General features: G+C 34.0%; 1 protein-coding gene across 5 annotated transcripts in view; it reads right to left on the bottom strand.

Annotated features, from left to right (window-relative positions):
* Positions 1-11,784, bottom strand: part of LOC128895278 (parathyroid hormone/parathyroid hormone-related peptide receptor-like) — a 38,358-nt gene that overhangs the window by 17,198 nt on the left and 9,376 nt on the right. The window lies entirely within an intron of this gene.

The raw sequence follows: 11,784 nt of genomic DNA, 5'->3' as shown, positions 1-11,784 counted from the left end.
GCTAGTGGAGGTCTACGCTTGAAAGTGTGCGAAAGAGAAAGATATACCGTGCGAGAGGGATAGAGAGCACCGATTCAAATGTTGCACCTACCAATCGCCGAAAAACGCTTATAACTATTTAATTCCAATAGAAATCCTACCAACACCGGTTCTTTAATGTTGCTAATGATCCATACTATCTTCCACGAGTACCAAGGTTCATTATTTACACGCAAAAAGTTAATAAACAATAGAATGAAGCGAATATTTCATTGCGATTCTCGAGTTTAGCAGGCCAAAATACATAAGAAAAACATCGTGGCATTGAATCTACATTTTTTTTTCGTATTTTGTAAAGTGGTGTTATTAACCTTGAACCAATTAACTCAATCAATTTTATTTTCATCTAAATTAATATTGAACATATAAATAAACACATCAACCAAATACTTTAACACCATCATTAAAAAAAAAAATTCAAACAGTGTACTTAATTAATGCATCTCCTAAACATCTCCCATTATCATTAACACGTTTACTCAAATATCTTCCGTTACCACTAATTACTGGAATATGTAACTTCTCGAAGTCCAACCCTACTTACTCATTCCCAAATTAGGATTCCCCAAATATTGCTTTACGACCCTAGCTCCACGGTTGATCACTAAATGGATCCATAAAGTAATGAACGAAATCACGATTCCCCAAACTGACGATGAGGTGGAAGCATGAAGCATCTCCGCCACGCCCTTGTTTGCCATTTCATTAGCCCCATATTAATTCCGAGGGGTTGACCCACCCCCAACTAGAGTTGTGGTTTCTACCCTTCGCCGTCGCCTTTCAATTATTATAATCACCGACCGTTTATTACACTTAATTAATTATCTGTTTATTTACCAACATCATTCTTCTGTTTAATCATTTTTCTTTGATATTAAACCTTGAAAAATATTTGTTATATTCAAGGTAACATAAAATGGAATGTGTATATACAAAACAATATGAAATATAACATATTTTCAAAATAATTTCAAATAGAACTAGATGCCACCGATATATACTAATGCCAAAAATATAGTTCTTGCAATGATGCCTTTCATGACAAGCATTGATCGACAGGCCTTATGTTCATTTCTTTGGAATTAATTCCCAAAGGAGATTTTATTTTACAGAAATTTGACTCCTCGCTCCAAGGAACTCTTTATTGCATAAATTTTTCAAAACAGTAATCTTTTGAAGGGAAAATACTTTAATTAAAGACTGCGGGAGAACGAAAGTTGCATTAAACGAATCCTTTAAAGTTAGAGTAGTTTGGGAAAGAAATTTTTATACCGTAATTTAACTTTTCCTATCTCCTTGATTGCCGTGATACTAACGATTGTGATACTTGAAAATATTAAATTATTGAAACACATCGAAACAAAGAAGGTTGAAGCATTTAAATATATTGAAAACATTCCTCATAAGATAGAATCTTCTTTAAATTTAAACTTATTAAATTAGACACGTGATGTGTATAATAATTTTGTAATTTAAACAAAAGTTATAGTTTTATTAACGAACAAGATTTTATGAAAAAATATAGATCCACAGGTCCATATATTCCTTTTTGTTCTTCTTATACTTTAAAGTTGATATATACAAAGCCTTGTCATCTTTGGGAGTTCACAAAGAACTTGCTGCATAAAACCTTTTACTACTTTTTCACTTTACCTCGGTCGCTCGAGGTAATTGAAATTTACAAAGCTAAATTGGAAAACGTGGTGGACAATATGTAAAATGGAAAAAAATCAGAGAGATGCATGTCTATTTACCATTTCAATATTTCTACGTTATCAAGTATCTTCAACTTTACTAGCTCACTTTCGCAAATAACTTCAACATTAACTTCAACATTAACATTTATATCGTCATAAATAATTTCAATTTTAGCAGTCAAATTTTTATACGCAACTTCAAGTTGAAAATTTCTAATTTTACAAATAATTCCAATGTTTACATTTCTACTTTTCTATGTAACTCTAGTTTCAACGCTTCTTTTTACACAACTACTTCAACTTCAACATTTCGACCATCTTAAATAACTTCAAATCTTAAATTCCACTTCATCTACAATATTCTTCGCTTTGTATCCAATATATCACTTCAAAATTTCTATTCTCGTAAATAAACGCGTCTAAAATTAAAATAAATTAATATACAGGGTGTCCCATTTAAGTTGAGATAGTTTTCTTTTTTTTTTTAAATCACATGTCTTCTAGATTTTGTACAACCTCAACTTAAATGGAACACACTGTATACGTAATTAATTCCAGCCCATTGTAAAGTTCAAATGCGTTCGGTCTGACCTATGACCGGTAACCTGTAACCTATGACGAAAAATCCACCACTGTTGAAATACGAAAGACATGAATTTCACATTTCTGCTTGTCTTGTGCCTGAGTAATTGCGCCGCGATGACAATGCCGTACGGTAACTCTTTCTCCTGTTAACCTTTTTACCGCTGAATTAATTATCGATGCGATAATCCTCTCCGCTCAATTTATTCCAAAATTCAAGCTGACAGATAACTCGATATACCTGTACATGGAAGAAATTTAAATGAAAATTATTATAGCAGCATCCAGAAAATTTAAGAATGTATTATTAAAATTATTGTTAAATTTATTATAATTTGTATTATTAAATTTATTGTCCAACTTATTATAATTATATCTTATTATAGATAAAAATATATAATGATCCCATTTAAACAAAATTTTTTTCTTTTTTCTTAAAATCTCGTGGTTAAAAATTCCCCGGAACTGATTTTTTTGCTACAATACCGCGTCGGGTATGTATACTTTAATTTGTATATTTTTAATAAATACGTCACGTGTCCCAAAGCATATTTAGGTTCAGAAATGAAAGGTCGAAAGACTCGACCGGGATAAACAGTTCTGAAAGCTCTGTGGAAGCTAGTAAACTGAAATTTTAGAGTCAATTGTGACTATGGGCGAAATCTAGGTCCTTTATTATGCTCCAGTTTCAAGATGAGATTCCATGGGATGGCGTCGACCTGAGAAGACTCGTCTAAGGAAGGCAAAGTCGGTCAATCCATGAAAGGAGTAATGGGTACGATTAATCAGGATTTACGAGAGGATATCTTTAATTGTTTCCGAGGGAAATAACGACTCCTCTTATTTCACTGAAATTTTTATATGTTTATTGTACACAACAAAATAGCTTTCTATGATTTTTTTCAATTTTTTTTACCCAGGCGAAAAGAAGTTACGAATGTTTAAACAAAGGCGACGTTTTTCTCTTTCAAATTTCTTTCTCAACGCTATTTTTCGTTACAAAATTCATAAATTTGTTGTGCCTCGGTAGAAAAATGTGAAAAAAATCACGGAAAGGTATTTCATATTCTATTGTGACACATAAAAATTTCATTCGAATCAAAATGAATCTCGTTGAAAATTGATCGATTTTCCATGGAATGTCCCATAAACATTTTCCCTCGTCAACGACATTCCGCCGAGTCGTAACGGAATGAAATTATTCCCTCCCGACAAAAAAGGTTTTCTTTTTCTTCCTTTTGCATATCCACTGAGGTCCGTCGTCCTCTTCACCCAATAATCCTGCACGCTTCGCGTTCCTATTCGGTCCAGGAAACTCCATCTCTCTGTCACCAGTTCGTAACGTTGTGCTACCGCACAGAGAAGGGGATTGGCTCGTTTGTAATTTCGAGTTTTCGTTTTCTGGGTCGTGGTTTCTTTGTCGAATCGAATCGAATCGTGTTCGAGAAGCTCGTTAAGGTCCACGGTTTCGGAAACGAGAAAGGGGATAAACTTCTCAAAGGACGAGAATTGAATTCGTGCGCGAACCAGGTTTGACGAACTTTCGAGCTGGATGCATTGTGAAATCATCGACAAAACGTTACACGTCGTGGCCGAGGACGTGTTGCTGATTAACAATCATTAACAATCGGAGGCGTTGGAATAACGCGTTTGTCGTCGTAAGCTCCCTAGGTGGTGAAATGTATTATAATTAGAGGGTGTAAACGGGGAGAGGAGCTATTAGGGGCGGTAAACGCACTTAATTTCGATACTCAGCCATCGAGACGTTTAAATTAGCTCAGCCATCGAGACATTTGATCGATTAAGGAGTGAAAAGTCATGGTGAAATATTCATCGATTATTGCTAATAATCATAATTATTTTATCAGAGTCGATTATTGTTCATTGGACGGGGTCATGAATTATCAATTATCGACTATTGCCAATCAAGGCGAATCGTTTATCGATTCATGGACGTCATTTATTGTCACTCATCGTTCGTTGTCTATCGTTCATCGCATATCGTCAAGTGTCATTCGTCATTCATTGGTAATTAATGTTCATCACGTATATTTCAATTATTCCCTATGGACCATTGTCGAAAATTCTCCATTCATTTTGTATTGTCAGTCATTATTCATTCAGAATCATAGTTCAAAGTATACTTCAATTATTCACCATGTCACAATGACAACCACAAACCGAAGTTTATCGTCGACTATCCTCTATAGGGCATTGTCAGTTGTAGTATATTGTCTTTTGTCAATTATCCTTCATCTTTCAATGACCATCATAGTTCATCATATATTTCAATTATTCTTCATGGACCATTAACTATCACAGTCCATCGGCTGGCGTCAATTATCCTCCACCAGATCACGATACATCATCAATTATCAATTATTCTTCATCGTCCTTTGTCAAGCACATTCCATCATAGTTCATCATAATTCATCATATATATGTCAATTATTCTCCATAGATCATTAACCATCATAGTACAGGTCACATCATCAATTGTCAATTATTCTTCATCGTCCTTTGACAAGCATATTCCATCATAGTTCATCATAGTTCATCATATATATGTCAATTATTCTCCGTGGGCCATTAACTATCATAGTCCATCACCTAGCGTCAATTATCCTCCACCGTTCATTACAGATCACAATACAGCATCAACTGTCAATTATTCTTCACCATTTCATGACAATCATAATTTATCATATACTTCAATTATCCTCTATTATTCAATGATGACGATAATCCATTGTACCATTCACAACATGATTAATAAATATCCTCAAATGACAAATAAATATATTTATCTATTGAATATATTAAACTAAGCTTACCAAAATAATTGAATATAAAGTCCCAGAATTCATTCCTACGGCTACTATTTTTCATTTCGCTTCCAAGCTTTTTCAATTCCCTTCGACAAATATATTTAATAATTTCATTATAATAATATTATTATCCGAAATGTCTTCTTGTTATTCAAGAAATAAATTCCTAGAGGGATTAATCAAAACCAGCATCGCTATCGAATGTTACCATTGCTTCGCTTATTCCAGATTAGCTTTGAATCTAACCCAACAGGTTACAAACTTCAAGTAATTGCTATGTAGTTATCGATGCGATGCCCACGCGGTTCAATAAATCCTTGATCCTTTGAAGAGATCCCCTGAAATGGTTTGTTACAACAGCATCGATTCCAAACGTGTCTACCATCATAGTGCTATCGAAACACGTTCCACTCGCTCCCATTCATACTCCAAGGAAACACCATCGATACACCACCCATCAACGTGGATGCGACAGGGGATCGTTACTATTATTCCTCCTGCATAAACTCACTTCTGATTCCTCCGCTGCAATTTACGCTCGTTTTATGTGGAAAGCTTCTTAGGATCTGCGACCTTCTTCTCGCCATACTTTCGATGATTTGTAACGTTTCGAACGGGGCCACTTTGAACGTCCATGGTTTTTGCAACGAGTACTTCGATTTCAAGGCGAGAGGTTCTCTTGAGCTTTCAGCGAAAGCTTTCTACCTTTCTAGAAAGATATTTCTCGCGCGGTACATACAACTGTTACAGCTAAACAAAATCGTTAATTATTACATAAAGTTAAGTCAAATAATAAGCGTAAAAGTTTAAGATACCAAGGAGTCAAAATAGTAGCAAAGATGGATTCCATTGTTAAAAATGTTAGAGATATTAATGTTCACAGTTTCGATCATAAAAGCGAGTGGACAATTTGTTTATTACCATACCCTTACAATTATTAGAATTATCAAGTAATATTGCATTCCGTTAGAAAAATAGCAAGGAGCAAATTTGCTGGTAATGGAACTTCGATCATACGAGTATACTCTAACGACCATCAGGTTGAGACTTAGGTCTTTATACAAAAATTATTTTCTGTAAGTCAAATTACCTATACAAATACATACGATATTACAAATAATTTCGGTAAACCATTTGTTTTTAATAAATTCGTAAACAAAGCCCTAGTTTCATTGTTTCACTTGGGCATTCCAATGTAACAAAATGTCAAGTAAGTAGTTTTATTTAAATTATCCATCCATTTGTCACCGAGTTTTTTCAATTTTTCATTTACCTAAGTCGCGATATTATGATATCTATATATATATATATATATATATATAGTGAACAAAACCATCTGATCCATCCAAGTTACGCTTCTCTTCGTCGGTAAATAAAGCTTTCCTGCATTCATTTTTCCAGCAGACTCGTTGCTTTGCAAATCGTCGACGTTGTTCTTCATGCTAATTTGTTAATGGAGGTTTCTTCTTCGTCTTCATCCGTTTAATATTCCAGCATTTCTGAAAAACACGACGGACGCTTCGACGACGTTCGCTGTAACGCCAGTCTTCGCGAGTAATTTCACTCGCTGCGAAAATCGAGTTTGAAACTGTACCGCTCTTTCTCTTCTCTCTAATTTTCCAGCTCTTTCAACCGTCTCTTGAGAAATTTTTACGAGCTCGCTTTTAACTCTTTATTCTCGCTATCTATCATAATTCCAACTAGATACAAAATATATTTTACTCTGCAAATATCACGGACTTTACTTTCAATATTTCTTATACGATTGCATAGTGTGCGATATAGTTTATTAGATGGTACATTATATAGTTTCTTACGCATTCGTATTTCCTATAAATGGATACAAATTTTGCAGTCTAGTTATAACATTCGTACAGAATTTGCCACGAGAATATTAGAATATTTCACATTGAGAAAAAAACAAATATAAAAAAAAAAATTCCACGTTATTTTCCAGAAATATAGCACGCGTCTGATATTTGGACTGTCCATCTTCCAAGGCTTCTTACTTCGTACGTTCATGGGTATTCGCTGCTATTTATGTTTTCCTTTGGTACAGGTGGAATATCGTGGAACGGAGAGATGATGTCTAACCAGGTAAGACCTTGTCAGAAGTTCCTAGTCGAAGGGGATGAATGTTTTCCTCGCTAAAGCTCTTACAAGGACTTGTCTGAAATAGAAATCGTAAAGGTCGGCCATCAAAACGCACGACGCTAACATGGGTCTGTAAACGACAATGAATCACGAATAAATCTCGCTTTATCCGACGGATTTGCTATGAGTGGATTCGCGAAGCCGCGAACAATACACACTTCAGGGACTTCATCCAATATACCGGGAGGTGAAAAAAATATTTGTGGTGTAATTAATTTGAACAGAAATGAGGTATGATTTCTTTATCGACGATACAATATTGTTTGTATATAATTTTTAACTAGTTCCATAAGAACAAATTCTCTCGCGGATAAGTCAAAAATTTAGTATACGAAAATTCTTCTTTCGATAATAATTTGATATAATTTGAGCTTGTAAGAATAATTACTCGCAAGCTCGTCCGAAGATCGACGTATTATACGTGTTTGAACTTGTTTTTTTTTTTTTTTTTTTATTTGCTACAACATTATAATTATGGAAAATTGCAAAATGCTGACTTTCGAGATACGCTTGGTCGAAAGAACATTTAATCGCAAGCAGATTAAGGTTCAGCAACCCCCTGCGGTTCCAAGAATAAACGCTGGCAAGTGGTCGACCAAAAGAGAGCCTGTTTGGAGCAAATGCACCGTAACAAGCATCAGGTATGACAGATGAGCGATATCTTCTCTCAGCCGTGTCCCGTTTCATGGCTGCTCGCCATTCGTTTCGACCTGTCACACTATTCTCTGCCATAAGTTTCGTGAAACTAGATACTTAACAAACGCTGGAATCTTATTTTTATCGATCGACAGGTCCATTAACCCTTTGACTGCGTAACGATTTTTCCGAGGCGAATTCTAAGGCGAATTCTAAGAGGCGTGCAGACGTGAAGTTGAAAAAAATATCGATTCACAGGGGATGACGAAGACAAAACTTTTTGATGTTTACAATTTATTCATAGAACGCTTACCTTCAAAAATAAAAATTAAATAGTTTCAGTTCGTTGGAAAAATTGAATTTCAGAAAAAAGGCCTTCGGTGTTTTACAATGTATTTATTATACGTTTACCATGTATGGGTTGTCCAGAATGTTCGTGCCAATTTTTATGAAACATTCGAAGACACGTTCGAATTTCGATATATATATTTATTGAATTATTTATGTACCATTCTGTTCCACGATTTTTCCACCTTTTAAGGGATGTCCACATGTTGTTTGTTCTCAACCATTCCGATATATTCAGACCTGTACCTAGACCTACCAAGAATCGGCATGAACTTTCCAGACAACCCAATATAATTATTTACAGACTCTGCACGTATATCTGACGTATTCCAATTATTATTTCTGACTCGAAATCCTTAAATTCGTGGAAATAATTAATCGGCTTATTTCTGCCTCGTTCGTTTCCTGTCGCTTTTATCAAGAAAAAGAAGAGACTAGGGAAGTCTCGCTTCTCGTGAAAGTGGATACGCATCGAATTTCGACGAGACGTCTCCGAGATGATGGCAATGTAACTTCCTCGCTGTACTCGACACGCCTCAGCTTTAAGATTCGCCTGGCTACGTTAACTTCGAATAAGATATCGACGCGCGAGCTGGCGCGCGTAAGTTCCAGGTAACGAGATCCTACTCGTTCAGGGATAATAAAGGGGTGTGAACGGTATAAATGGATACAGGGGAAAAATATGGAGCATATGTAGAACTCTGCTCTGTTTTTCACGATGCTTTGACCATTTGCGTTATTCATTTTTTTTTTCTATTTTATTTTCGATAACCTTCTATTTATTTGCATGTTTTTTAGTTGAAATAAAAGAGACAGCGCTTTCGTGAGCGACGCTTATTATAAAGGATTACTTTCGTTATTTATATTGGAAATGGGACTACGCAATGATCTAATGTGATATTTATAGAAATTTAAATATTTAAACTGAAGAAGGAAAGAAATGTTTCGATTGTAATTATGAAATGTTAGAATTTAGAAAAGAGTATTCTGTAATGCATCGAAATGGTACTAATTAAAGAAAGATGGTCGTATATTGGAATTGAAATGCTGAAAATTAACAAGGAATAACTCTGAATTTAAATTAAATAACAAATGAAATAAATTCATCCTGTTTGGTCCCGATAAATGAAAAATGGTCTATCTGAATTCAATCTGTATCCTGTGAACAAATTTTGTATACAATCATGTGGATTTTAGTTTCCATTTTACTATTCCATACCATCCTCTCTCTAAACCACCCTAGTTTACGTTTATCTACCAAAATTGAACATCGCTCTTGCCTTAAGGCGAACTAACAACAATTGGTTACGTTACTCATAACTCGTCGTATCGAAACCACCGAAGCAAAATTTCAGATTGCATTGAAACACCATGAAAGGGAAATAAAACTTTCCGATCGCTTTGTGTAAAATCCGCTTTTTGCTAATTCAACATCGTTCGATATCCCTTCATGCATTTACGCGAACGCGTTCAACCTGCTTGTCCATGTATATTTCGTTTATTTCTCTACGCTCTGGAATAAAATGAATGCACAAAGGATCTTGCGCGAATGAAAGCCCTTTCAATTTGCGCTGTAATTGTAAAAATAATTTCGTTAAGGTGCAGAAGAGTCGCCAGAAAGATTGCCACGATAAAGTACGGAAAAGTTTATGGTTTCAGATTGGACAATGGGCAATTATGCTATCTCCAAAGAGAATATTTTCATGAAATTTATATAAATAAGTCAGAGAGATCAATTAATTCTACATAACTTTAAATATCATATTTTAAACGTGATATTTTCAAGAACAATTTATTAAACAAATAATGTTCCGTCACAAATCAATAATTTCTATTCCCTTTTGAATATAAAACAAACAGTAAATAAATAATAGACAATAATGTACAAGACACCATTTATTCCCCTTTACATAATTCATTACATTTTTTCAAGTAACGAATAATTTCTCAATTTAAGTCAATGTAGCTGCTCCATTATGCATCACGGCTATCATGCTGAACGCTGTAGGTGGCGCATAAAATGCAATTAATTTCAAGTGGTATGAGGAATATAATTATACCGCATATATTACACTATCCATTTTGAAAAGCGAATTTAGTTTGCGAAATTGCTCAAAGGGATTCTTCAATTTGTAATACTAATTCGCGTACGTCGTAAATAATATTCCGTCTTCGTGTATTCGCAGAAATTATGCGTGACCGTTGCGGCATTATTTTTGATGCTTTGTTTACGAAAAGAACACACATCCCCTTGGAAATTACAAGTAAACAATGGAGTCGGAGAATTATTTGATTTTCATACGATCTTGTTTACTTTAATTTGTTCAGGAACAGTGGTCTTGGAAATGAAGTTTGTTTATCATAAGGAAAGAGTTAGGAACTTCTTCTATGGGTCGTTCATTTTGTATTTGCTATGAATGTAATTGTTATTAAAATTAAGAACGTATGGGTATTAAAATTTAAAAGTATTTAGTATCGGTAGAAAAAAATTCCAAATTCTAACGTTGCTTTCAACCTGAAGAATATTCCCTCTCAAAGCTCAAACTTAACAAAATAACTACAGAAATCGATAAATAAATTAAAAAATTAATTCGTATGTGTACGATAAAATAATTTATAACGGTGAAAAATCGCCTACTAAATAAATAAATTGTAAAGAATTTTATTCAAAGCCCCGTAACATTCTAAAATGTGACGAAACAGAGTTGCAGAAGAGTTCGTCGACAATCCTTTCTCGCCGGATATTTTAATTACGTTTTCGTTTCACATTTTCCACGCAATGTCCCGCGGGCATTCGTTATAATATTAAAATTCATTATTTGTTTGATGATGTTTTTCATAAAAGTTTCTCCAACAATGCTACTTCATCTAACGCTTTTACCACTGAACTGAACTAAGAACTCTTTTGCCGTGATCCTACTTCTGTAACATTTTTTAACAAAGAAGTATTTTAAAAATTTGTTAAACAAGAAGTATTATTAAACGTGTTTTACTATATTTTATTTATTCGTGAATAATAATATTTATATATAAATGTTATCGTGTTTGGAAAATACAAAAAACATTACATGTTTATAAATCTATTTTGATCGATTTGAAATACTTTTAATGGTTACGAAAAAATGATAGCTTGACATAAACAATTCTTGTTCAATTTTCGGTTTAATTATAAACACTGATTATCAGACTGTCACTGATATAAATAATTAATCACACTGAACGTTTTATGAATTTATTTTTCATTCATTTATCAATTATCATTCATCTCTGTTTAAAAATTGCCTGCTACACGTAATATACACTTAACGTCCTCAACATAATATTTATTTAAAGAAGAATTGAAATTGAATTAGGTCGATATATTATACGTGCTTGGATTTGTTTTTATATCAGCTACAAGATTACGATAATGAAAATAGCTGATCTCGTTCAAAAAAACGCTGATGACCTTAAAATCTCGAAAAATACGACCTCGAAATTTGTCAATTCTAATATGACAA

This window comes from Hylaeus anthracinus, unplaced genomic scaffold (assembly GCF_026225885.1).
Source record: "Hylaeus anthracinus isolate JK02 unplaced genomic scaffold, UHH_iyHylAnth1.0_haploid 5, whole genome shotgun sequence".
Lineage (NCBI taxonomy): Eukaryota > Metazoa > Arthropoda > Insecta > Hymenoptera > Colletidae > Hylaeus > Hylaeus anthracinus.
The sequence above is the reverse complement of the archived record's forward strand: the minus strand, read 5'-3'. Positions and strand labels throughout refer to the sequence as shown.